The sequence below is a fragment of the Aulostomus chinensis genome, chromosome 3 (genome assembly GCF_037954235.1).
Source record: "Aulostomus chinensis isolate RoL2024-O1b breed Wild chromosome 3, RoL_Achi_v1.0, whole genome shotgun sequence".
In the NCBI taxonomy this organism is placed as follows: Eukaryota; Metazoa; Chordata; class Actinopteri; order Syngnathiformes; family Aulostomidae; genus Aulostomus; species Aulostomus chinensis.
Genome location: NC_141322.1, coordinates 493257 through 519728, shown reverse-complemented (window position 1 = coordinate 519728; position 26472 = coordinate 493257). Strand labels below are relative to the sequence as shown.

General features: G+C 45.6%; 1 protein-coding gene across 11 annotated transcripts in view; it reads left to right on the top strand.

Annotated features, from left to right (window-relative positions):
* The window catches only part of foxp1b (forkhead box P1b), a 163207-nt gene that overhangs the window by 58381 nt on the left and 78354 nt on the right, over positions 1–26472 (top strand). For 8 of the 11 annotated variants that reach the window (XM_086197199.1, XM_086197239.1, XM_086197244.1 and 5 more), the window contains one exon: positions 486–552. The exons of 1 other annotated variant lie outside the window; for it this stretch is intronic. The gene's annotated coding sequence lies outside the window, so the exon portion shown is untranslated. Of the gene's footprint in view, positions 1–485; positions 553–2384; positions 2393–24453; positions 24578–26472 lie in introns of those variants that run through there. 2 more of the 11 variants (XM_086197227.1, XM_086197218.1) reach the window with 2 other exon arrangements.

The following is a 26472-nucleotide window of genomic DNA, read 5'->3' as shown; positions in this document are numbered from 1 at the left end:
CAGGACTAGTGTTAGCATTGGTATATCACCAGGAGTAGTGTTAGCAGGAATAAGGTTAGCAGGACTAGTGTTAGCATTGGTATATCAGCAGGAGTAGTGTTAGCAGGGATAAGGTTAGCCAGACTAGTGTTAGCATTGGTATATCACCAGGAGTAGTGTTAGCAGGAATAAGGTTAGCAGGACTAGTGTTAGCATTGGTATATCAGCAGGAGTAGTGTTAGCAGGGATAAGGTTAGCCAGACTAGTGTTAGCATTGGTATATCAGCAGAAATAATGTTAGCGGCGGTAATGTTAGCAGGACTAGTGTTAGCATTGGTATATCAGCAGGACTAGTGTTAGCACTGGTATATCAGCAGGAGTATTGTTAGCGGCAGTAATGTTAGCAGGATTCAGCACTTGAGGCCTCGCTGGTTGACACTCGTGCCAGTGCGGATGACATCTGAAAGTTTCATGGAAACACGTCTCTCTCTGTCTTGTTTCTGCAGGGACAGGACGCTGATTTAGCACAGCTGGAACTGAAGATTGCTTTAAATAAGCAAGTCCTTGTGGAAGGTAAACACACCACATTCACCATTTACCATGTGTGTGTGAATGTTTCATTCAAATGGCTTAATCATTTACTGAATGCAGTGCAGTTTTCTTGTTTGTGTACTGCACTCACAGAATACTTTTCAGAACAAAATGGAGTTCCCAGAGTTAAATTATAACATACTTCATTTTTGAAAGACGTCATCATGCTTGAGGATGAGGGCCTGTGTGTGTGTGTGTGTGTGTGTGTGTGTGTGTGTGTGTGTGTGTGTGTGTGTGTGTGTGTGTGTGTGTGTGTGTGTGTGTGTGTGTGGTTGAGGTCTGTCTGTCGAGGCCGCCACCACCATGAAGTTACTAACGAAAGGTGAATCTTTTCACAGGGTCGGACTGCGGGCTTTTATTCTGCTGTGTCTACAAGGTTCTAGTGGTGTTTTGACTAAATGGGAACTATCCCACTCTGACATTCTCCACATGTTTGGCATGGCCGAAACCTGAAATTGGAATATTTGGAGCAGATTCCTACATTACGTAAACAATACAATTTATTTGTAACGAATAAAAAAAAATTCAGTCCAAGCAGTTGCTTAGCCATATTCAAACCAGAGTGTCCCTTTAGGGAATGACATTTGAAACTGTGGTCGTCAAGAAATAAAATCCTGGGATATCTAAATGATCCCATCTATGGGCGGCGTGGCTCAGAGGTAGAGTGGTCGTCTAGCACCCGAAGGGTCGCTGGTTTGATCCCCACTTCCTCCGGTGACCATGTGACCAAGCGTCCTTGAGCAAGATACTGAACCCCTTGGCAGCCTCCACCATCAGTGTGTGAGTGTGTGTGTGAATGAGATGACACTGTTAAGCGCTTTGAGTGCCGCTAAGGTAGAAAGGCGCAGCATAAATAGAGTCCATTTACCGTTTATCCAGCAGGGATGACGGCTCAATACAAACAACTTATAGCTAAATAGTCCTAATAGCCTCACCAACCAGAAGATGAGATTAGATTGTTTTCTCTGCTTACGTCATGCAGGTTTCGCTTCACTTACTGGTTGTGGTGAAGTAGAAATACAGCAGCAATATGGTTGTGTGTCCATGTGACATACACCTGTCACAGTGAGTCTCAGTGCACCTGTGTAGCCTTCTTCAGATATCCTGTAAAGTCACAGTCACCTTGACCTTTGACCACCAACATCTGTCCATTTCATCCTTGAGTTCCGCCCAGGCCTTCCCAAGATGTCGCATCATGAAGTACCTGAAAACATGTAATAATACAACAAGAAAACTTAATAGATGCACAAAAAAAGACTTGGGACTGAGAGCAAGCAGGCCAAGGTTATGTAATTTGTTTTGTCCAATGCTGCTGGTCTAATGCAAATATGTACAGCTCTGTATCAGACGTGTACTTGGATGTTGTTTGTGCAGGTTACAGGTTTAAATATTACAAATTTCTACAGCCTGTCTGTCTCAGCCAAGATGCTTTTCAGTAGAGAACATGGACCTCGACCTTAGTGACAGAAAACACACAGCAGTCAGCAGGTGTCGGTCTGTTCATGCATGCTGACGTTTGGTAGGAAAATAGAAAAATGCTAATACCATGTTTACAACACACCCGTGTGTGTGTGTGTGTGTGTGTGTGTGTGTGTGTGTGTGTGTGTGTGTGTGTGTGTGTGTTGGGGGGGGTTAAAACTTTTTACAGTGTCATGCAGCTTCAACTTCACTGTCATGTCTTTCACCTTGTTGGCTGGTTGGTCAGACGTGGTTCCACAAATGGAGAGGTTGTTTCCTTATTCTCAGGTTGTACTTCAAACTTGATGTGCTTGAGGGTTGGAACCGTTACCAGTTACTGTGATTATCATAGTCAAATTCAGAGGTCAGTAATATCGTTTATATTTTCTGTTGTTTTGAAGTTCTGTCAATTACCATGTTTTGAAATCACAGTGAATCAAAACACCATACTGCATTAGCCAAGGTGGGGGATGGGGGATGGGGGATGGGGGGGGGGCGTGTCTGTATTCAGAGGAAAAGTTTTTAAGCTATTAACTTGGGAATAGCTTGTCACAAGTACTACACACTGCTGCTGCGGTCATCAGATTCTGTTTACCCATTGCACCCAGTAATGTGGAGCAAGTAGCTGGAGAGGTGAAACAGCATGTACGACATTCAGCTGGAGTTAGCTAGTTAGCTCAGAAAATCAACACTCATTATCAGTAGGACTTAAAATTGCCAGTGTATTGCACCATATCTCCTGTTGGTCAAGCCAAAGCATGTCTCCACAACACCAGGTTCAGAATTTATACATCAGCAGCCTAACCTGCACAGGACAGTTCTCTGTTGTGGATGTCAGTGTTTAGCTGAACTGTGTGTACAGTAGCATGTAGCTTACCTTTGTGCTCTGTAGCATGTAGCTTAACTGTGCGCACAGTAGCATGTAGCTTATTGTGCTCTGTAGCATGTAGCTTACTTTTGTGCTCTGTAGCATGTAGCTTACCTTTGTGCTCTGTAGCATGTAGCTTACATTTGTGCTCTGTAGCATGTAGCTTACCTTTGTGCTCTGTAGCATGTAGCTTAACTGTGTGCACAGTAGGATGTAGATTGAGAGTTACTTTAATTATGTTATTTGTTTAATACAAAGTTGATATCATTGATATACTTACATCATCAGTTTTTCTGACACATTTTAACGATATTGTCATAATATCAATAACAGTGATAATTTGGGAATGATAATAATGTGGAATTTCAGTACTGTTACATGTCTAGACCCGTCTTTTGACACAGATGGGGTCCTCATGAAACGGTGTGTATCACCACGGGTAGACTTGGTGTGTATCTGGGGTGTATGTAGCAACAAATAGCGTTGTAACTGAAAATAATGTAACAGTTTTAGCCATTTCATTAAGCATCATTAAGCCAAAATGTAATAAGTTGCCAAAATGTAATGACTTATCACGTTAGTGGCTGATTATTAAATGATTGGTATTTGCCATTTAAAGTCCTTTATAAATGTAATAAATGCAGCTGTATTATAATAACACATAAACAGGACTGCATTTCCCAGAAATAAGATTTTTTTTGCAGTTTGCTCATCAACAGGTACAGCAAATGGTGTGGTGGTCATATTGATTCATCAAGGAAGCCTAATGTGCAGTTCTCATGCTCCATTATGTTTGTAAGAGCCACTTTGATAATTATTTGTTGTCCAAATGCTTTAAGTAAAATATTGTACATTTGCTTGGACATGTGAAGTCACACTTTCATGTACGGAGGAATTTTATTTGATTCATTACTGTGAAGTGTATCTGGTAGTCAGATTATTTAATGGTATGTGCTAGAATTCAGTAAGAGAACAGTGGTCATGTGACCTACATGTGCTCGCTCAGTGTTGATGAAAATGTAATGACTGGAGCCGTCCTCGGAGCCCTGGAGCTGATAATGTAATGACATATGTGTCATCTTTTTTATATTTTGGAAATAAAGTTCCACACTGTCTTACTATTGACGCTTGTAAATAGATACTTAAAGACCTGACTTTTAACACGTGCACACACACACACACACACACACACTATACAGGATGGCTGAGTGAAGCAATTGTGAGTTGATTGGGTTTTATGTTCTGTGGAAAGACCATGTAGAAATGTCAAATGCACACAGAGTGGAACATACGGTCGTCGCTCAATTGCTGGAATTGTTTTTTTATTTATTATTTGTCCAGAGTTATCTCCAGAACGTCCTTCTGCTCCTTAGTCACTTGAGTTCCAAATGAAGTGGCAGCACACATGCACAAAAACTCTTTTTCAAAGAATATTTTACTTTGCAGCACCTGCATTTGACCACTAGATGTCAATTGAGTAGCTAACTCATGCCAAGCCAGCGAAGTCATGTGACTGATTAGACTGACTAGATGTTCCTCAGTTGTCTGCAAACTTCAATACTTCAAACATGTTGAAAGGTAAATAATTGTCTTTTTAACCACAGTTTACAACCCTACTTTAGTGCAGTCCTTCTTGATACATTTGTGTATAGGTGCAAGGGTTATACAAACAAACAGCTGTCAAACCATGAGAAAATTACTAGCATTTATATATGTATATATATGTGTGTATGTGTATATATTTATGTATATGTATTTATGTATATATACACATGTATACATATATGTATATATATATATACACGTGTATATATACACACACATATATACGTATATATACATATACATAGATTTATAAAATGCTATATGCATGTATATATGTGTATATATACACGTGTGTGTGTGTGTATATATCTATATCTATCCATCCATCCATATTGTGTGTGTGTGTGTGTGTGTGTGTGTGTGTGTGTGTGTGTGTGTGTGTATACGGCCAACATTATCACATCATTGCCTGTGACGATGCTACTGGTTGCTACCGTGTATTATTCAGGTATCATCAGGTCTAGTCTACCAAGTGGGGTCTCCTCCTCCAGGCTCGACTATGAGGACACACCTCTGCTGTGTGGATAGGAAGCACAAAAGACCTCACATTTCTGGCACTCTCAGCTTCTTTCACCATCACCCTTAAGACAGCGGTGAGTTCCTGGCCCAGTCATCCAGAAGAAAGTGGGTGTTCACTGAAAGGACAGACCCATCTGGATCTTTTTAGGGCCGATACCGATTACGTTTTTTCCATCGCCCTTAGCTGATGGCCGATTTTCTTGAAACGATACTGCTTTTGCCCACTCAATTTACATAAAAAAATGAAATGATATCAAATATTACATGTCAAGAAATATTTATTGAACAGTGAGGTTTGAATAAACTAAATACAAATATTTACACATAAATAAAATAAAACCAATCTTGAAAAATGAATAAAACAACTGTATCACAGCGAGCCTTCCCTGAAGGGGCTCGCTGAATTGTTGCCACTGGGTTTCGTTCGGCAGCCATCTGAATAAAGAATGAATAAAAACACAGGTTAGTATCGGTCCTTGAGCGCCCCCTACATTCATACCACCAGGATCGTCACCCTTCATCGATGGCTACTACACAGCCTGATGGTGCATTTTTGTCATATAGGACAGATATAATCTCCATCCCAAAATGTCCTTTTGTCGCACTTTAAATAATTCAAGAGAAAACCATAAACTTGGAAAATAGCGTTTGACCTGAAGTGTTTGATTTGTAACTTTACGCTGCCAAGGTTTCAATTTTTCAGCACTGACTCAAAGAACAGGCCTGGAAAAGACTGATCAACTTTAGAAGGGTTGATGATTAAACCATGTACAAACAAGTCTCTCATACATTCTCTCATTGACGTGGGGGCTGCTTCTCCCCAGTAAGTGACACCCCCCGGACACACACACAAAAACACATGCACACACATAAGGTGAGCTGACGCTGACTGGAAAACTCCACCACTGCTGTATTGATAACGACAGCCAACGGCTCTGAACAGTCTCTCCCTCACTGATAGTCTCTCCTTCACTGATAGTCTCCCTCACTGATAGTCTCTCCCTCACTGATAGTCTCTCCCTCACTTATAGTCTCTCCCTCACTGATAGTCTCTCCCTCACTGATAGTCTCCCTCACTGATAGTCTCTCCCTCACTGATAGTCTCCCTCACTGATAGTCTCTCCCTCACTGATAGTCTCTCCCTCACTGATAGTCTCCCTCACTGATAGTCTCTCCCTCACTGGTAGTCTCTCCTTCACTGATAGTCTCTCCCTCACTGATAGTCTCCCTCACTGGTAGTCTCTCCTTCACTGATAGTCTCTCCCTCACTGATAGTCTCTCCCTCACTGATAGTCTCCCTCACTGATAGTCTCTCCCTCACTGATAGTCTCTCCCTCACTGATAGTCTCCCTCACTGATAGTCTCTCCCTCACTGATAGTCTCCCTCACTGATAGTCTCCCTCACTGAGAGTCTCTCCCTCACTGATAGTCTCTCCCTCACTGATAGTCTCTCCCTCACTGGTAGTCTCTCCCTCACTGATAGTCTCTCCCTCACTGATAGTCTCTCCCTCACTGATAGTCTCCCTCACTGATAGTCTCCCTCACTGATAGTCTCTCCCTCACTGGTAGTCTCTCCCTCACTGATAGTCTCTCCCTCACTGGTAGTCTCTCCCTTACTGATAGTCTCCCTCACTGATAGTCTCTCCCTCACTGATAGTCTCTCCCTCACTGATAGTCTCTCCCTCACTGATAGTCTCCCTCACTGATAGTCTCTCCTTCACTGATAGTCTCCCTCACTGATAGTCTCCCTCACTGATAGTCTCTCCTTCACTGATAGTCTCCCTCACTGATAGTCTCTCCCTCACTGATAGTCTCTCCCTCACTGGTAGTCTCTCCCTCACTGATAGTCTCTCCCTCACTGATAGTCTCTCCCTCACTGATAGTCTCCCTCACTGATAGTCTCCCTCACTGATAGTCTCTCCCTCACTGGTAGTCTCTCCCTCACTGATAGTCTCTCCCTCACTGGTAGTCTCTCCCTTACTGATAGTCTCCCTCACTGATAGTCTCTCCCTCACTGATAGTCTCTCCCTCACTGATAGTCTCTCCCTCACTGATAGTCTCCCTCACTGATAGTCTCTCCTTCACTGATAGTCTCCCTCACTGATAGTCTCCCTCACTGATAGTCTCTCCTTCACTGATAGTCTCCCTCACTGATAGTCTCTCCCTCACTGATAGTCTCTCCCTCACTGATAGTCTCCCTCACTGATAGTCTCTCCCTCACTGATAGTCTCTCCCTCACTGATAGTCTCTCCCTCACTGATAGTCTCCCCCTCACTGATAGTCTCTCCCTCACTGATAGTCTCTCCCTCACTGATAGTCTCCCTCACTGATAGTCTCCCTCATTTATAGTCTCTCCCTCACTGATAGTCTCTCCCTAACTGATAGTCTCTCCCTCACTGATAGTCTCCCTCACTGATAGTCTCCCTCACTGATAGTCTCTCCCTCACTGATAGTCTCCCTCACTGATAGTCTCTCCCTCACTGATAGTCTCTCCCTCACTGATAGTCTCTCCCTCACTGATAGTCTCCCTCACTGATAGTCTCTCCTTCACTGATAGTCTCCCTCACTGATAGTCTCCCTCACTGATAGTCTCTCCCTCACTGATAGTCTCTCCTTCACTGATAGTCTCCCTCACTGATAGTCTCTCCCTCACTGATAGTCTCTCCCTCACTGATAGTCTCTCCCTCACTGATAGTCTCTCCCTCACTGATAGTCTCCCCCTCACTGATAGTCTCTCCCTCACTGATAGTCTCTCCCTCACTGATAGTCTCCCTCACTGATAGTCTCCCTCATTTATAGTCTCTCCCTCACTGATAGTCTCTCCCTAACTGATAGTCTCTCCCTCACTGATAGTCTCCCTCACTGATAGTCTCCCTCACTGATAGTCTCTCCCTCACTGATAGTCTCCCTCACTGATAGTCTCTCCCTCACTGATAGTCTCTCTCATTAATAGTCCCCCTCAATGGTTGTCACCTTCTCTCACTGATAGTCTCTCCCTCACTGATAGTCTCTCTCATTAATAGTCTCCCTCAATGGTTGTCACCTTCTCTCACTGATAGTCTCTCCCTCACTGATAGTCTCTCCCTCACTGATAGTCTCCCTCACTGATAGTCTCTCCCTCACTGATAGTCTCTCCCTCACTGATAGTCTCTCTCATTAATAGTCTCCCTCAATGGTTGTCACCTTCTCTCACTGATAGTCTGAGGAGAAGACAGTCTCCACATGGACTCTTCTGCAACTATAAGAAATGGTGCAAGACCAGGTTTTGAAACTGATGTTGCCACCCAGTCTCCTAGGTGGAAGAACAAGGCATAAGAGGCTTGGTGGGTGCAGGCCCTCAGCAGTACAGATGCCTACCACGACAGTCAAGCACCAAGGTCTTTCAGTCCAGTCAAGGTCTTCAACTCAATGTCGTGGGCCTTACCACTCCCAAATTGGATGTCATACACCAGTGATTTCAAAGTGGGGGCTGCAGCCCCATGCTAGGGTGGCCTCAGAAAATTGTAGGGAAGATAAGAAAAAAATTAAAAAGTAGAATCTTTTTTAATCATTATTACACAATATTATGTAATTTTTTTAAAATCATCATTATAAAATATCATTTATAATAGTATATCTTATTGAAATGTCAATTTGCATGCTCATTTTTTGGATGCCTGCCAGTCAAAACCTTGTTCATGAAGTCGTGTGTAGACCTGGCAGTTTGTGCCATTTATCATGCTGCTTTGCTCCTCAAGCCAGTGTAACTAGCCTAAAATGGACAAGTTTTTGACAAGAAAAATACTGAAGGAACAGACCAACATGTCAGTAAAGAAAACATGTTAATAATAATCTTATGCTCAACAAATGTAATAATATTTGAATAATTAATAAAAGTAAGAAAATCATTCTAAAAGTTGATGTTTCTATACATAATTTGTAGCATTGTCGGTGGGTTTGCAAAGGGGGTCCCCATCCAGAGTCTAATGCTGTTTGGGGGGCCGTGGCATGGAAAAGTTTGGGAACCCCTGTCATACACCCTATGGTCGATACCAAGGTAGCAGCTGTCATCCTCTTGCAGGAGACACATTGCACAGAAGAGGAAATGCTTTGGCTTCCAGGGTTTCATCTTGCTGGGGCCGTCTACAGCAGGCAACATAGCCTGGCTGCCTTTGTGAGGGCAGACCTCTCCTGGTCAGACAGTGGCCTGTCCCTAACTCACTTCAGCATTGACTGGCTCGTCAAGATCCAGGATACATCAGTGGTCAACATTTACAAGCCTCCACCAGCAGTGTTGACAGTGTCAGCACTCTCCCTGGTCCCTGCCATGTAGGCAGGAGACTTCAACTGCCAGCACACCGACTGGGGATATAGCCACACCTCGGCTGATGGAAAGACCCTTTGTGAATGGGCTTCCAATACCGATGCCAGGCTGCTTTATGACCCAAAAAAAACATCCATCCTTCTACTTCGCCCAATGGAACACCCACACCAACCTGGACCTGGCCTTTGTCCAGTGCCGCAGAGCTGATCCTACAGCAGAGACATGTCCTTGAAAGGTTCCTTCGCTCTCATCACTGACCATCCATCACCCGGATCCCCTCATTGGTGCAGCCAGCATCCAGCAAACCTTTCAAGAGATGGCATTTCAAATAAAGGGTCTTATCTTATATATGGCAGAGATAGAAAGAAGGGCACCTGGTCTCCCAGATCCAGAAGCATCTGATCTGGATGCTGGGTATGCTGGCTACTGCAATTTTCTGCTTGTAGCAGCAAAGCAATCCATCCCATATGGCTACAATAGGAGCTATGTCCCAGGCTGGGATGTGGAATATTGCCACCTCCTGCAAGACCACAAGCAGGCCACCTCCAAGGAGGATGTAGAGGCAAAAGCAGCAGCGCTTCTCCAAAAGCTCGATGTCACCTGTACGGCCAGATGATGAAGTCGTCAAAGCAGTCGACTTCACACTCTCCAGCCACAAGGAATGGCAGATCATAAACCAGCTTTTCGCTGGAAAACAACCCCCCCCCCCCACACACACACATACGCCCGGTGAAAGCAGATTGCATTACGTCTCAGCTCCTCAAGAACAGAAGATTCCCTGGAGAAGACAGGAACTTTGCTCATTTGACATGGTGTGAGGTCTCTTCCCTCTCCAGATTCCAACCTGTCAGGAGCATTCACAACAGCTGAATGCAGTGCAGGCATCAGCAGACTGAAGCAGGGCAAGGCATCAACCCACAACAACATCCACTCAGAGTTTGTGATCCAGCAGGGTGCGTCAGAAGCCAATGAAACCCATGGAGGACTCAAAGTCCAACAGGCCCGTCTCACTACTCTGCCTCCCCTTCAAGATTATTGAGAGGATGATACTCAGCAGGACTGAGCCAGTGATGGACCCACAACTTCCGAGGGAACAAGCAGGTTTCCGTAGGGGCAGGTCAACGGTAGACAAGCTAACACTGCTTACCCAGGACATCAAGGACTCCTTCCAAGATAAAGAGGAGGCTGGAGTAGTGCTACGAGACGTGATAACCATCTGACTCAGCCACCATGGATTCCATCTGAGGCTGCGAAGGACCATTCCAGACTGGCACATGGTGAATTTCATCATGAAGCTGCTCTCAAATCCCAGCTTCACTTTCCAGACCAGCGACAGCCAGCGAAGCAGGCTCAGGAGGCTGAGAAATGGGGTCCCACAGAGGTCAATTCTTTCTTTATTGCTCTTAAACATCTATATCCATGACCTACCACACACAGCATCCAGAAAATATGGTTGCGCAGATGACCTGGCCATTATGCAGCATCAACCAACAGCAGGTAGAAGTCGTTGGAAGAAGGCCTCATCAAGGACTTGGGCACTTTGGCCACCTACTTATGTAACTGGTGCCTGCAGGTTAGTACTGGTAAGGTGGTGTCAGCGGCCTTCCACTTTAACAAGGTGGTGAGGAAGCCAAAAAGGAACTGGAAGCGTATGTCAACAACAAGTGCCTCATGTTCTAACAAGCCCCGGAATACCTTGGTGTATGCCTGGATAGGAGTCTCTCTTTTAAACAACACCTGGAAGATGTGAGAGCCAAGGCGACATCAAGAGTGGCTCTGATCCATTGCCTTGCTGGCACAACCTGGGGGGCCTGGATCTCAGCACAAGCCCTTGTCCTCTCCACAGCAGAATACACTGCCCCAGTCTGGTGTAGGAGCCCAAATGTCAAAAAGATCCACACTGTGATCAACAGATCCTTCCGCACCATAACTGGCTGTCTGGCTGTGGCTGTCTGTATATGATATTCACATTTTGTACATACTGAAAAACACAAGTGAAAATTTCAGTCGTAATTTTGGCAATAAATCATATATGTATTGTGCATTGTGTCCTCATCATCCACAGAAGATGGTGAGCAAAGAAGAGCAGACTTAAGCGGAACTTATACGAATATTGAACATCAGACTATCATTGTATCATCGGACAGCCCTAATCTGCACACACTGTAATTTCTCTAAATGTTTAAAATTGGCACTAAGAGACTCAACATCATACAGTAGGAACATATCTATGTGATAGAGCTGCCTCTGACATGAACCAGCCAGCTTTTGACCAATTTATTCCAAAGGAATGATATTAAATGTGCTTATTCTTCTTGAGGGCGTCCAAGTCTTATCATCCTCCGTTGGACTTCATCTAGTAGAGAGGAGAAAATCGTGCTGTAAATGCTTTGGTTTATATTGCCTGAGTTTTTGCTGTGCAGCTTGCTTTGTTTAATCCACTTTTATGTGTGTTAAGAATAAACAAGTGGATTCATGAGTTGGACCCACTGAAAGGTTGTGTGCAGATTTATGCTGGGATGAAAATAGGGCCTCTGTTAGAGTTCCCTTGACTGCCTTTATTGCTTACTTTAAAAAAGTAATTTCTTTATATCAGCATCAAGCTGAAAATTGCCATGTATTAGTATTAGTCTTGGTAAGCTTCTAATTCTGTGGCATTTACAGCCGGCTGTGTTTCCATGCATTTATAACACTTTGATTCTGAAGAAGTCTTTAATCGCTTATGCCGAGCTTGGAACATAATAAACAACTCGCTGTAGCAAAAGTGCCACATGGGGGAGATTTCTAGCAAGAAAGTTAAACGCCTCTGTCACTTGCAGTTGTGTTGCTGTGTTTTTCATGCCCTCTAAGTACCGTAATCTTTCTCTGAGCTTGGCTGCTGGAGTTAAAAACAGTGACAGGCTGAATGGATGCAAGGCAGTGTGAAAATGACAAATTATCCTCCCTACAAAGATGCAGCAGTGGAGAGCAAGGCAGGAACATAACAGCGACAGCATGCTTCCGCCTTTTCCTGTTGATTGAGATCACAGGATGTGTCACTGCTTCTCTAACACCCTCACCTGGCCACCTTCTGCTGCCACCAGAGCACAGGTCTGGCCTCTTCCTCGTCTGTTGCACTGCTAAAGTCATGCTGAGCACAGTCTGTCACGTGCACAGAAACATTACTATTTCTCTTGCATTGCCCTCATGTGATTTATCATCTGTTGTGAGGCAGAATGGTGTTATCACAGATGTGTTATCTTGAAACTACTTAAAATGTCTATTTTTTCCAGAAAATGCATCTGGCAAGTTTTCAATCTATTTTTCGATCAGCATCAAACAGACATGTCTCTTTTGCCCTGAAACATATCGACGGGTGTATAAACTCGGGTCTGTCGACAGCTTTGATAAGGCGACAGAGTCTTTGTGGCGTGAGATTGACTGAGGTGACAGAAGTAAGCAAATTACATCTGCAGATGAGTCGTCTTACAGCCAGATGAAAAGAAAATGACAAAAGTGAGAAAAGGTGTCAAATGGTATTTTTTTTCTTTCTTTCTGTGCGTCTGCTCTGAGAAGTGAAATCTAGCTGATAACTTCCATCAATTTGTCCTCTCTCCTGGTGGTAGTCTGGGCCGGCACCTGCTAGACTGCCTTGGCTATAATTATACAGCACAATAATAAACTGTAACTGGTGGGATGGAAAATCTGACTAAATATATGGACAGAGTGTAGCTGCTCCCCCAAATTATAGATGTGATCCGTGCCACATGACCAGGAAACATGTTTATGGGTTTTACCATGACGAGTGTAAATCAAACTAAAAAAAAACATCCTCCGAGGCGCAATGATTCTTATTTGGATAGTTTTGACTTTGTTGCAATCTCTCCATGTCATGGTAAATATCTACTTGGCAGTCCCTCACATTTTCCGTTTATTTTAGAAATCAAATCCCTTTTAGGGATAAAGCACCTGGTGGGCCGACTTAATGGAACGGCTTGAGCCTTACGTAAATAAACAGCTTGCATTTCTGGTGTGAGATTAGGACCGAGTCTGAGTGAGGTGGCTGAAACCAAAGAAAGAAAGACATGAGGAGAGGATGAAGGGGAGAAGTCCTGCATCTGCCTCAACCATACGTCCTGCACCTATGGAGCCCGTGGAGGTGAAGGCAGCAGCATTTTTTTTTCTAATTAGCAGTTCAACATGCTGGTGCAATGGAACGCCAAACCAGTTTGTTGAGTTAGACCAGTGATACCACCAGTGAAACATGGGCTCTCTCTTGTGGTACACTGAGGAATCCCAGTCTTTTTTTCTTAAATGAAACGAGTCAGAAACCCTTAAAAACAAAGATTACAATCAAAACAGTAAATAGTTTTCATGAAATGCATAAACTTTACAGTTGGTTTAGTCTTTCCTGTAATATTTGTGTGTCAGATGCTACGTGGTCACGTTCATTCATGCACAGGCAGAGCGCGATGCACTTGCTGCTGATGTTAGCCACTAATGTTAGCTGCTAATGTTAGCAACAAATGCTACCCAACGGGGAGGAGCTGTGACTCCAGTGTCTCCAGTCTGGACTCAGGTGTATTGAGGAAGAGCTGAGGCTCCAGTGTGTGTATGAGGGGAAGTTCTCAGCAGTGGGTCATGGAACCAGAACTTCAGACCGAACCTTTGACCCAAACACCAGGCCTGAGAGACCAGCTGACCCACTGCAGTGGTCCAGGTCCACTAGTCCACCATGAGCTCCACCAGCAGCTCACGAGCAGGTGATCCAGCAGGAGGGAATCAATCATCCCAAGGTTCTTCTTCTCTGCTCACCTCCCCAGCATAACCAGAACCAGTGCTTCCTGTGATTGAACAGATACATTCTGAGGCGTCTGATTCTACAACATCCTGCTGCATCGTCGTTGCATAGCAACCGTGTGTGTCTTAGCAGCGCTTGGTGCTTTGGTGCCCTGCTTGAGCCAGACCCAGTGTCGTTTAGGAGCCAGTAGTGAGTGTGTACTGAGTGTGTACTCCTATTGAAGGTGCTCTAACAGAAACTCCAGCATTCTGGTGATGTCACACATTTCTCAATCACAATGGATGAGAGCACAGATATCAGAGACTCAAGCTGGAGAAGGGCTGAACAGCCATGCTGAGGGGCCACTTCTCTTACGAATAGCTAAGCTAACGGATGCTAACGTACTGTAGCAATAGATCAAGTCAGCAACTTTAGTCTTTAACAGGTTCATGTTGTCCTTGTTGGTGTGTGACATCATCACCATGGTAAAGAGATCAACCACATGACTTGTCTGTCTTTTTACCGCTATTCTGACTCTGACCCCATGTGGTTAGTTGGGGCAACCTTCTTTAGTCAGTGCAACAGTCCACAACCCAAAGGCTCATCTTTTCTTATGATAATTGACAAAAAGCAGCCAGTGAACCAGTGAATGTTTGACTTTGCAGGCTCTAATAGATCTTTCGATGACTGGATTGTTGAAGCTCAGTGCTGTCGACTAAGTTTTCCACTGGTAGCACAAGTTAGTTGGCACCTACACGTCATTTGGTCGCATCCTTGTCTTGGGTCTTTTCGGTAGGGGCGTATGTGCTGAGGCGTTGTGCCATGGCAGCACAACAGCAGCCGGAGCTGATTGCAACTATTCTAGACAATGTTGTTATTTGCACCAGAGACAGCTTGGTGTGCCGCTTCACGGAAATACGCAGTGAGTCGGTTTTAGGCGGACGGTGCAATAATCTGCTGAGAGAGGAACGAGCCAGACAGAAAGTCTCCACACGAACAGAATCTGGTGAGTTTTCACAAATACGCTAAGTTCAAACTCCCAATCGCAAAAACAACCAGAAAAGGACATAGGAAGTTTGCATATGTGATAGAAACATAAACTAGAAGAGACGAACAAAACAGCAGAATCTGACCAAGTTAACCACCCCAGGAGGGCAAAATGCACAGCGGTGGACGGCTGAATGGAACCGATGGGCATCACAGCCAGAACCCAAAGCAGCCGTATCCCATTACATTGGAAGGGACGACAGAAAGGCTGGAAAGAAAGAAGGACTGTGTTCATCTGAAGTGTCTGACGCTCTTCCCCCGTTACCAGAATAGTAACAATCACGCGATTGCACCAATGGCACAAGGTAAAAATTTAACTCACACTCTCTCTAAGGTCTGTAGTCCTGCAGCTGTATTCCTCTCTTTCTGTCAGACAAGTGAGTAAATATCAGACTGTTTCAGAGTGAGGCGACGTATTCCTGTGGAGTGTCTGGCAGGTGTGACAGCGGTTGATTAGTGTGTGTGAGTGTTGCAGATTTAGGCAGCAGAATATGGACGAACAAGGCCATTTCTACTGCAACGTGGATTTATTTATGTAATCAAACAAAAAAGGTAGTGGCTGTTTTTAAGCTAGTATTTATTTACAGCCTTTCTTTTTTTGCCCTGGTTTTAGACTTGGCTTAAGACTTGTTTTCATAAACAAAGTCTCTCAGGCTGCCTAGAGAAAACACAGGGCTGCTCTGAGCCCTGAAAACAGGAATGACAAACACCATTAGCTGAAAAATTTCCATCTCATTGCAACTATGTTATTGTTTACTTTACCATACACGTCCTAATATGGTTACCTCCCTGTCAAAGCAGGCTGGAGCCCAGGCGAGGGGCCTTCGCAGGGAGATGCTTTCAGCTGCCACTTAGACAATAAGAAACAAATGTCACAGCTCGGCAAAACAGCCTGCATGGCTTTCACAGTCTTGTAGTACTTGGCCCCGGCCGCTGCGTGTTGGCGCTCCTCCATGGTTGCGATGCTGCCTCAGCGTAGCCCCCGTCCCTTCCTCACTGTCCCTTCTCGTCTTGTCTTCCCTCTGTCTTTCTTTATTTGCCTGCATCTCCCCATCGATCTCTGTCCCTGTGCTGGTGTTAGCCATGTGTGGCCTGACTGATGGGCCTCTGTTTGCCCTGTTCAGTTATTTATCAGGGGGTGGGGGGGATGTGCCTGGAGTGGCTGTTGCCCTCCTCCTTCCCTGTGGCTGAGCTCAGGCCAGTTCAGCTGCAGGTCAGGCCCTGGCCACAAGCCGCTGGAACCATTGCAAACCGGTCTTTAATACTGGAGAGGAAGCTGTCATGCTGCAGAGGAAGTGCAGCGTTGTGTAGGCTCCAGCTTTAATCTGTGTCTCTCTCATGTCGTGATTTAGTCTCCGGAGGGTTCACGATGCAACAGACAGCTGAAAAGCAACTTGCATTGGCGTGAACTTGTACTTACAAGCAGTTGCATTGACTTTACAAGATTCACCATGTCTAAACTCCTGCAGTTTTAGCATTTGTGCAAGGTGTTTTGCAATACCCCAAGTAGCAGCCGGTGTTGTTGGTCTGAAGTGGGCTGAAGAGTTTCTGCCAGTTCTTAGTGAGCAGTGGTGAACAAACACTGTTCTGGTAAAATCCCAAACAGGACAACAGCACATTATTAGTGATCTGTGAGTATTCTCAATGGATTGTCAGTATAGAGGCTGTTAGCATTAGGGTCAGGCCCCTCGCAGCAGGTTAGTCTACTTTCAGATGCATGGGCTTTCTTTTCCCCAGTCGGTGGAGGAAGATGGCAGCCTCACCTCAATCCTAAAATCCTCACGTTTATGATATTTGCCCAGTATTATCTGTGCCTGTGGATGAATGGGAGGACGGAGCATGAGGAATGTAGAAGGTCATACTGCGTGATTTACACAGAACAGAGCCTGAGAATCCCTGGGAAAATACTTGGGCTGGGATCAAACACACGTCATGTGATATGTTCTTAACACTGGCCTTTAGTTCCATGCGCTTCCTTCTCCTCTTTGCCAAATGATAAACTAAATGTGGAGCCTTTGTGTTTTTAGACAAATGCACACCGGTAATTTTATTTAGTAAAAAGTTGGGTGTTCAGGTTGCTTGCTTGTGTGATTCAGTAAAGATGAGAGTGTTCAGACTGTCATGCTGGCCAGCGTGTCATTGTGAGACAGCTGCAATGAAGTGCTCCAATAAGAAGCTGAGATTCATTTTGCTGATCATGTGGTGGTTCTGGACTAAATGCAGTTTGTGGAGAAGCTAATGGCAGTGACCTTTTGATGTATTTGTTCCATGTGAGGGGAAGACCTTGTCTGATGTTAATGAACTTTGGGGAAGGCTTGTTTACTGGCTTCAAGGTCAGTTTGGGAGAAGGGCAGCAGGCTCTCCTCTCAACATATTTATAGCCAAAGATGTGTAAACCTGTAAATGTAGACAGGTGCAGCATATTTCCCTTTTTCTCTTTGTTCTTCTCTGACGTTTCCCACTGCGACACATACGAAAGGCTGTTATGGGTATGTGTTTGTTTCTCAAAGCACTTGAAAGTAACATGCACACCAACAGAAAACAAAAAAAGGTACTTTTAGAAAGTGTAATGATGTGCCGACTCACAATATAAAGCTTGAGGCAGAGGAGAGAGAGATAGCAAGGCTAGTGGGGGTGTTAAATATGAATTAATGGAATGCTGCTCAGGCACATCTCTAGGTGTAGTGTAGTGTTGAAAAATAAAATTTATGTTGCCGGCTACTAGCCGTGAAGGTGCATTTGGACTTGGAGTCCTTTAATTAGAAGTGAGATATTAGCATTTCATAGGGCTTTATGCTGGGCGAGGGGATCGGCCGGCCACCGCACCTTCATTAGCCGGCTTCTCTGTGTAATGAGTGCCGTCATTAGCTGATGGAGTGGATTTGCCCTCGCTCTACCTTGAAAGGCACATCTTTTACATACTTGCAAGGAATAAGGCCTTTTAATGGATTTCTTAATGAATAAAATAAGGTGCCACTTCTTTAAAATCTGACAAGTGCATTTCTGATAATGTAAACCACGAGCGGCCCCTGTCCCTGTTTAGTCGGGTTGGTCGCAAAGAGCAAAACAAAGAAACGGCGGTGGTGATAACAGGAGGACTCATGTGGCTCTGCTGCTGCTCTGCTGCTCTGCTGCTATGCTGCTGCTGCTGCTGCTGCTCTGCTGCTGCTCTGCTGCTCTGCTGCTGCTCTGCTGCTCTGCTGCTGCTCTGCTGCTGCTCTGCTGCTCTGCTGCTGCTCTGCTGCTGCTCTGCTGCTGCTGCTCTGCTGCTCTGCTGCTGCTCTGCTGCTGCTGCTCTGCTGCTCTGCTGCTGCTGCTGCTGCTCTGCTGCTGCTGCTCTGCTGCTCTGCTGCTGCTCTGCTGCTGCTGCTGCTCTGCTGCTGCTGCTGCTCTGCTGCTCTGCTGCTGCTCTGCTGCTGCTCTGCTGCTGCTGCTCTGCTGCTCTGCTGCTGCTCTGCTGCTGCTGCTCTGCTGCTCTGCTGCTGCTGCTGCTGCTCTGCTGCTGCTCTGCTGCTCTGCTGCTGCTCTGCTGCTGCTGCTGCTCTGCTGCTGCTGCTGCTCTGCTGCTGCTGCTGCTCTGCTGCTCTGCTGCTGCTGCTGCTGCTGCTGCTGCTCTGCTGCTCTGCTGCTGCTGCTCTGCTGCTCTGCTGCTGCTGCTCTGCTGCTGCTCTGCTGCTGCTCTGCTGCTGCTCTGCTGCTCTGCTGCTGCTCTGCTGCTGCTCTGCTGCTCTGCTGCTGCTGCTCTGCTGCTCTGCTGCTGCTCTGCTGCTGCTCTGCTGCTGCTCTGCTGCTCTGCTGCTGCTGCTGCTGCTCTGCTGCTGCTGCTCTGCTGCTCTGCTGCTGCTCTGCTGCTGCTCTGCTGCTGCTCTGCTGCTGCTCTGCTGCTCTGCTGCTGCTCTGCTGCTGCTCTGCTGCTCTGCTGCTGCTCTGCTGCTGCTCTGCTGCTGCTGCTGCTGCTGCTCTGCTGCTGCTCTGCTGCTGCTGCTCTGCTGCTGCTGCTCTGCTGCTGCTGCTCTGCTGCTCTGCTGCTGCTCTGCTGCTCTGCTGCTGCTCTGCTGCTGCTGCTGCTGCTGCTCTGCTGCTGCTCTGCTGCTGCTGCTCTGCTGCTCTGCTGCTGCTCTGCTGCTCTGCTGCTGCTCTGCTGCTGCTCTGCTGCTGCTCTGCTGCTGCTGCTCTGCTGCTGCTCTGCTGCTGCTCTGCTGCTGCTCTGCTGCTCTGCTGCTGCTGCTGCTCTGCTGCTGCTGCTGCTGCTCTGCTGCTGCTCTGCTGCTGCTCTGCTGCTCTGCTGCTGCTCTGCTGCTGCTGCTGCAGCGCTCCAGTCGTTATGCCGATATTGGCATGTCATGGATACCCACAGCTTTTTGACTGATATGATTTTTTTTACAAAACAAAATTGAAAAACTGTGCAATGATTTAGTTAAGACAATATGATAATGTATTTTTCATGATGTCCTGCTGCCCCTTTACATATTTTTGTTCACCACATATGAGGGATCATTACAAATGAACAAACAAACTAAAACGAAAAGCTGAAATATGGACTTTTCAGTATCTGTAATGTTTTTGCTACGTATATTTGCCCTAAAAACCTTGTGTTGTTGGGCCCTACAATAATGAGTGACTAATACATGTTTAGATCAAAGGGCTCAACTTTCATTCATATGCAGATGAAATAGTGTGTGATTTCTGTCATGTGAGGAGAAGTTCTCTCTGAGCTCCAGTCCTGGATGTTAAACCTCCATGTGATTATCAAAGAAGAGGCAGGACAGCCACTGGATCAAGCTGCCTGCCTGCGTGTGTGTGTGTGTGTGTGTGTGTGTGTGTGTGTGTGTGTGTGTGTGTGTGTGTGTGTGTGTGTGCGTGCGTGCATGTGTGCTCAGGCCGTCAGAGCTGAGGTGCTTTTTTGTGATATGGAAGTCTCTCTAAGCCTTCGGCTGCTGCTCCATTCTCAGAATCATGCTTGAAGTGATTAGTATTTTATTGATGAGCTCCTGAAGTGGCAAGTGTGGGAAATTGGATCTTTGATCTCTTGGAGTTTGGGAAATATATCCTGAGTGTGTGGAGCTCTGCAGGTAAAACACCCCCACCCCACACACACACACGCACGCACGCACGCACGCGCACGCAGATAGACAAGTCGTTTGGGGGGAATATTCCTCCCCTTCTCCAAACACATATTTGTTTGGATGTTTTCACTGAGAGCATACACGGTGATTACATTTGTTCATTAACAAAATTGGGTATTTGTTTTAAACTTTAACCAATCACTTTGATATGCTAATTACAGTGTAATTTAATTTGAGCCCTGTAATGATGATGCTGTTATTATGGACATAAATGATGCAGTTAAGCTGAGAGTAATCTCATTTGCATACTGTACATGCCAGTAAATTAAGCCCTTTCCTGCGTTGCTTCAGCTTTAATTTTCCACTCCTTTTCACACAGCATCCCTCAGCCCCTGCGCCTAATAGCAGGCCGGCTTGTTTGATGTGGAAAGCTGCTTCCACACACTAAATCTAGTCACAATATGTAATACATAAAGGCTCTCATTAGAACTCTAAGTGCTCTTTTAAGAAGTTGGCATTAATAAGCAAGCAGGTTTTCATGCCAGTGTGCCCCTCACCACCGTCACCCTCCGCATGCCTCAACCTGCGTCCTGTCTCTGGCACCAATGAGAGCGGAGGGCTGTGTCCTCTGCCTGTGTTGGTCGGTGATGTCTTCAAAGATGTTCTCATATTCCTGCTTTGAAGAATAGATGAAGGGCATTTGGATGCGTCTTTCCCCTCGTGAAAAAGAAAACTAATTGAAAAATATTGCCTGATTGTATGTTCACAGCTAATAATTAGCAGGCTTTCTTCAAATGCTGTTTAATGTGGCCTGTTTGTGACAGAGGCTGGCCTTGATAAAAGCTCCTGTGTCTTCATTAGACAAGCAGCCCCTCATGCTGTCTAATTGTCTGATGTTTGCCGTGAGCAGGTAAACATGTTTGTCATACAGGCGTGTATTTATGCTGATCAAACACGTGAGGTGGGCGCTGCTGCATGTTAAGGACTCTCAGCCATCAACTTTCCTCTGCTGGCAAACACAGCACAGCTTCCCTTGGCGTGGAGAAGCTGGCTTGGGAGAGAGCTTTATGGACTCTAACACTGACAACACAATTGCCCTTCACCGCCAATGCTCCACCATTTTCTACCATAAAGAATATGATTTTTCTGCCAGCCAATTTTCTCTGTTAGTCTCTAATTGGCTACATAAATCTCGGCCGTTGAGGGTGAGAAATGTTGCCGTGTCACACAGCGTAATCTTCACCCTTATTTACCAATTCATTAAGATTCATTGATGCAGGATCGGTGAGAGGAAATGACAACATAAATCAGGCCTCCAACATAATGACCCTAATCAGTTGGGAATTGCAGAAAATGTCATGATGAACTATGTGCTTGTATTAGTGCCACTGTATAGTGTCATTGTGCAGCTTTATGAGTGGGACGCATCCTCCTGACGAGGGCTGTGTTCAAGAACAACAGAGCTGTTAAAACCTGACTCCATTCAAACGCAGAAACTCACTGAAGGTCTTGTGGTATTTCGCCCTTCGCCCTCTAGCCTCAATTTAACTCCTTTCCTGTTTAAGAAAATAATAACGTTCTTCTTCGGCTTGTACCACCTCTACGCCACGTCAAAGAAGAATTGCAGCTTGAGAGGCAGTAGGGGGGTTTAGCGAGTTGGACCACGCCCCCAGCAGCAAATCAATTTAGAGTGTTGCGTCACTCAAAAGTGTAATTTACAGTCAAGATGGCCTAATCAAGATTTTCTGATCTTATTCCAGCATTTTCATATTGTGCACCAAATTTTTAGATATAAACGTCGCTTACATTGACCGATGTGTTCAGTGCCGTGTGCTGAATCTCAGCATTTCAGACGAGTTGGTTTCCGCCAGTTTCCCATGTTGCAGAGCTGGATCCTGCCAGTTAGAACTCTGCCATGGGGAATGTGGACCAATCATTTGTGTGACTCTTAAGGTACGAAAATGTATGCGTCTGTTTCAAACGATGTCAAGGTTACTGCTCACATATTTCCTTTGCGTCCTTTACATTGGCTTGGATGTTACCCAAAACATCCACCAGGTGGCAGCCCACAGTCAAAAGTTTGACAACAACAAACTCACAAACAAACATGGCGACTGTGGAGGAGGTATTGATAATGTATATCTTGCATAAAAGACATAAACAGAGACAATAATGAGACATAAACTTGCGCAATCTCTCCTCAAAGAGTTCTGCCATTGCTGTTTCTTCTTCGTGTGTCACTAGAGCCATGTATCGGGGAGTGACCAACACTTCAGCCGCGATATCCAGTGGTACTGCTCCCTTTGGTCCGTATCTGTAAGCTTCATGGAAACGTGCAGAAGTAAGGACAAAAAGCTCCGTCTGTATCCGTATGCGTAGGTAACGCTGAGCATAAATGGGCCTTTATAGTCTTCAGAACTGTTGTCATCAGACCAAATGGATGAGACATTGATGGTGAAACAAAGAATCTTGACTCCAGAATTCAGGGAACATCAGCCACATACTTTTGACCTGAAGCGAATGGAGGTTGACTCCTAACTACAGCAGAACTCTCCGAAAGGTGTCTTCCAGTTTCATCTTTCGCGAGCAAAGTAGAAGTAGCAACAGGCAAGTTGCATCAGTGAAAGAATCACTTCCATGATTGCTGTGTGCTCTAAAGGAGCCAGTTGCTTAATTCAGTGTCAGTGAATCCGAATCCTGGCCGACGTTTGCTCCTGTGGCCTCAAGATATCGTGCCGCTGTGCTTGATGACTTCATCCAAAGTAACTTGCGGCTCCGTTAAATCCCCCCAGCAGCTCTAATACTCTAATAGTGTTGTCCACACAATATTAATTAGAGAAGTTTGTTAAGGCTAACCTCTGTTTTCCCTGGGAAAAATCAGACCCATTTCCCCTTCATAAGCTCCACCCTTGGGAACACCCCTTCCATGATTTCAAGGAATAATGATGAAAAATAAATGACACGCTTTCAGTAATAATAAAACAATAAGTGCTTTTGCAAATCCCGTAGGGTGCTGATAGACTGAAGATGTGTTTTTCTTTGGGAGTGTGTGTTTGACAGGTCTAATTGGTAAGAGGAGCTTGAGGGGAGGAATGTGTTGGGCTGCTGGTCAGAGACGGAGGCCTCTCGTCTCCTGGTGTCCGTCCTCTCGCTGCAGTGTTAATGGCCATGAGCCACACGTGAGCAAGATTATCAAAGTCACATGAAGGAGAGGCACTGCTGAAGCACTCCTAAAAGAGGCTCCACATCCCAGAATTATTATTCCATTCATGTACAACCAGATTTAAACTCATTAGACTTCTCTATTTACTGAGTCTCCATCGGCCCTGCTTGGACTAAAAATACCATGGCCTGCCTTACTTTGGCACATTCCGTCATTGTCTGTGCACAGCAGGCCTTCACACCAAGGTGTTTCTCCCCATGCAAATGAGACAAACTGGTTTGTGTGTTTTCTGATATGATGGATCTACTCAGCTTCTCCACTGGAGTCTGCTGCTAATACCCCTCCCATTGTTCATTCATCTGAGCTGCTAGCGTGATCATAATAGCTTGATATTCATGTGAATCCTCTTTCACTACTGAGTAAAGAAGAGTTTTGGCGCTAGATTTCATGCTTGAGAATCCTATCATACTCAGTGTGGTATAAATATGTGTTTGGCTCATATTTCATGACCCTTTTACTTGAGGGAAACTGTTTTTGGAGACAGACTTTAAAAGGGATTCTGTGTAGAAACCTTGTCAGATCAGCAGATGGCAGATTGTTGTGTGCTTAAAAAATTAATGTTGAAGGTGACGCGCAGCTTGAACGTCCCCCACGCTGCATTATCCAGCTTGTCATGTACAATCACCACTTGTTTTCTGACACTACAGTGTTTGATCTCGCAGATGGAATATCTCCTGTTACTCGCAGTATCGGTAACTCTTCCCTGGATGGGCGGGCTATGAGCAGGCGAGGAGGCGTGGTGGTGTGTGACGCTCTGTGGACACACTCCTCATGAGAATTTTCCTTTGTCATGTGTATGGATATTAACACATTGACACATTACTCAGATGATTATCAAGATGAGTTTTAGCTCACCCCTACACTCGACTGTCATGGTTACACCACCGTAAATAAAAACCAGAGCAATGCATTTCAGGGCCAGTGGCCTCACAGAGGCTTTTCCTCTCTGACGGACAGCAGGCTGAGGGGTAGACCAGTGTGGCCCCTTTGCTTCTTATTCTCTATTTGTTACTTTATTTGTGTTTCAGTGTTTGACCGCGAGCATCGACCCAGAGATGCGCGTCCTCACACTCCCTCCGAATGAGCTTTGAAACAGCAACATCAAGCTTCTCCTCTATTGTGTCGGTTACCATAGTGATGAGTCCCGACTCATTTTCAGGTAACTTATCAATTGGACAGGAGGAGACTGAGATGAACTCAACACCTTTCTGAAAAGTTGCTGCCTGAAGTGTTCGGACACTCCACATAATCACACCCTCCACTCAAGGGGAACAACAGCAGACCGCTGTTGGTCTCCATTCAACAAGTGCGATGTAGACTCAAGCTCTTATTTTGTCCTGGAGAGCATCTCTGGCGATGTCTAGTTGTGAGTCTCCAGGTGTGAGTTCCCTTCATATCTTGATGGTGGGAATGTCTGCTGAACCCTCGGACCTCCTTCATCACTTCCATGAACCCTGTTACTGAATAATTAAACACTGTAAGTGTTTAACATGTTTTAACAAGTTCCTAGCTGTGGCGCTGTGACGAGCTAGTGTTTGCCGGGGCTTGTGTTTGACAATGGTGTGTCTCCATAGGAGACCATCACCTGGTGGGCAGGCTGCCTCCCCACCACCTGCTGTCCTCCCCCCGCTGCTTGCCAGCAGCTGCAACTCACCACTTTAATGAGTCTTCACATGTCAGAAGAATGGCTTTTTGTTTATCTTGACTGCTGCCTGTCTGTTTACTCTAGCCAAAGCTGCATTTGCATCAACCTTGATTCCCTAAAGCTTACCTCCCCCCCCCCCCCCCCCCACACACACACACACACTGACCTGTTTACACTAAGCCTGCCCGAGTGTCACCTAGGAAATGGGCTGATCATTCACCTGGTTAATATTAAACGGCTCTTGCAAGGAGATGTTTGTTCATAAATACCAACCTCCCGCGCCTCCTGTTTACTGTAGCTATGGCAGCAATCGCTCATTACACAAACAGCTGCTTTGTTTGCCGTGTGAGGAGTGGTCTGCTGAGGTCCTCTGCTGCTGGCTCCTGCCTGGATCTCTGCACTCAAGCTAGTGTTGCTTTCAAGGGCCAATGTGTCTTCTTACTGCTCGTGTCTGTGAGGTGGCTGGCACGCTGCTGCGTCACAGTTCCTAGGCTGTGGACAACTGTTCAGTGAATGCTGATTGGTCTGTCTCCTCTGACAAGGATGGTTTTGTGTTGCAAGAGGGTTTTTTTGCAGATGTTTGGTGGAAAGTAGTGGAACTGTGAAAGGTTATTTGGATGTGTTTTATCTGGAGACTGGTTTGTTAGCGATGAACGCTGGATAATGGATAATTGAACATAAAGCTTGTGTTTGTCTTTGGACTTTTCCTTTGAGTCGGGAGACAAAATAGAGCAAAACATTCAATTCCTCACAAACCTTGAGAAGCATTCTGTTGTTGCACCTTCAGTCCACGCTGATGTGTTGTGTAGTCTGCCAACTAAGCCCAACCTAAACAGCTCTGAAGTGAGCCTCTCCCCACTGTTTCCTCCTTTGTGCGTCTTAATCTTGCACACAAGAAATGTTGTGCTTTTGTTGTGCGCTTGTGTAAACAGGTTGTGTGAGAACATTGTGAATAGGAGCAGGTGGCTGCTGGAGCTTTACTGTCATGAGCATTAAAGGAAAACAGAACCAGGAGAAGGGTCAGAGCACAGCTGCGCTGCTGGCCCAACCTACCTCCAAACTACCGCCTACTTTGTTGAGCTGTTGAATTCCAGGCAACCATGACAGGTGTGTGTGTGTGTGTGTGTGGGGGGGGGGGGGGGGCTGGTTGTTCGTAACCTTCGACCTGCCTGGTCAGGTCGGTGAAGCACATGACTTGCTTGTACTGTACTCACTGTATGTCAGGCAGGCCCACAAAATAAACTGTAAACAAACATGAACTCTGACCTTTTTATTATCTTTCTTGGCAAAGGCGTAGGCCAGCGGGGCCGTAGTTCCAGTTCTCACGCCTCCCTCTCTATGATGTCAGTGGAGACGTGTGTCTGCTCAGAGCAGGACAACATGCTTTCCTGACCTTTGACCTTTAACTT